Source organism: Rhinopithecus bieti, unplaced genomic scaffold (genome assembly GCF_001698545.2).
Source record: "Rhinopithecus bieti isolate Rb0 unplaced genomic scaffold, ASM169854v2 scaffold_20285, whole genome shotgun sequence".
Lineage (NCBI taxonomy): Eukaryota > Metazoa > Chordata > Mammalia > Primates > Cercopithecidae > Rhinopithecus > Rhinopithecus bieti.
This window is the reverse complement of record NW_016809841.1, coordinates 117,585-119,214: the sequence shown is the minus strand read 5'-3', so window position 1 is coordinate 119,214 and position 1,630 is coordinate 117,585. Positions and strand designations below refer to the sequence as shown.

The following is a 1,630-nucleotide window of genomic DNA, read 5'->3' as shown; positions in this document are numbered from 1 at the left end:
TGAATCCCTTCTTCATGGAATAGCCCAGTACAGAAAAATGCAACACTGTGTTGTCAATTCTACCCTCTTTACAAATCAGATACATGTGTTCTTCTGCTACAGGCTGGATCCATTTATCTAGCTGGAGATAATAGTCTGAGACAGGAGTTGGCAAACTTTCTGTAATGGGCCAGATAGTAAATATTTTAGACTTTTCCAGCCATGTGGTTTCTGTTGCAATTTTTGACATCTGCTATTGTAGCATGAAAGCAGTCATAAACAATCTGCAAATGAATGAGGATTGATATGTTCCAATTTTTATAGAAACAAATGTAAAATTCCCATAAAATGTTTGTTTCAAAAATATTATTTTTTATTTGCATTTGTTCAATGTAAACACTTTTAGCTCACATACTATACAAAAACAGGTGGCAGGATGGACTTGTGCAGGGAGTATTTTTTATTCATGCCTAATATAAGAAATTCCTGTCCAGCAGAATTTTCTGCAAAGATGTGCGATTGATTTGTGCTTTTGTGTCCTATTTAAACAATATTTGTCAGCACAAGATTCCAAAGACTGGCTTTTAACTTTCCCAGAATTTTTTTGTTTTAGCTCTTATATTTAGATCAATGACATCTTTCAAATTAATTTTTATTCATAATATGAAGTAATAGTAGTCATGCTTCAATGTCTATAAATTTCTACTTATTCGAGTAACATTTGGAGAAATAAATCTGCCTTGGCATCTTAATAACATTTTAATATAGTACTTGTTTAGAAACATTCAAGGGAATATTTTTAAAAAACAAAATTATAGACTATTTATATAGAAATTTAGGGGTAGAATTTTCCTCACCTTTGTATTATAAAATTTTTTAAAATAAATAACATTACACACACATATGTGTATGTGCATATGGCAGTGTGTATATATATCTACTTTGATATCTGTCCATCCATCTATTTATGCCTCAATACTTGAGTATGTATAGCACAATAACAATGGTTTTCTCCTACATAATAATAATAGCATTCATACTGTGGAGTTATTAATACAATAATATTATTTACTGTACAGCTTATATTTAAAATTTCCCAATTTTTAAAGAATATTTTAATCACTTTTTTCTTTCAATTCACTCTCCAGTCAAGAAACAGGCACATAATTTCGGTATCCTGATATTTTCATCTCCTGTAATCAAGAAGAGTCCATTTCCTCTGTTTCCTTTCAGTATGTTGATCTCTGTGAGGAGCTAAAGTCATTAGTCATTTAAATTTTCCTGGGGCTCATTTTGTATGATTGTTTTCTAGATATTATATTCCAGTTATGACTTTGGCAAGAAAACTACATAGTACTTTGAATATCCCACTGAATCACAGTGGTGAGGCAGGGGCACATAATGTCACATATGCCATTATTGGTTATGCTAAGATTCTCACCTAATAAGTTGGAATCTGCCAGATCTCTCCACTGAAGGGGTTGTTTTTTATGTGTAAATGATGAAAATCTATGGCATGGTACTTTAAGACTGAACACCCTCCTTCCCAAATTACACATCCAATAGTTTTATCTTTCATTAATGATCCTCACCTGACCTGATGATCTTGACCTGAATGGTTACAAATAGGTGATTTTCTAATTTCATCATT

General features: G+C 31.7%; 1 protein-coding gene across 1 annotated transcript in view; it reads left to right on the top strand.

Moving 5' to 3' along the window:
* Positions 1-1,630, top strand: part of CYP2C9 (cytochrome P450 family 2 subfamily C member 9) — a gene marked incomplete at its 5' end in the record, with an annotated part of 40,675 nt that overhangs the window by 28,713 nt on the left and 10,332 nt on the right. The window lies entirely within an intron of this gene.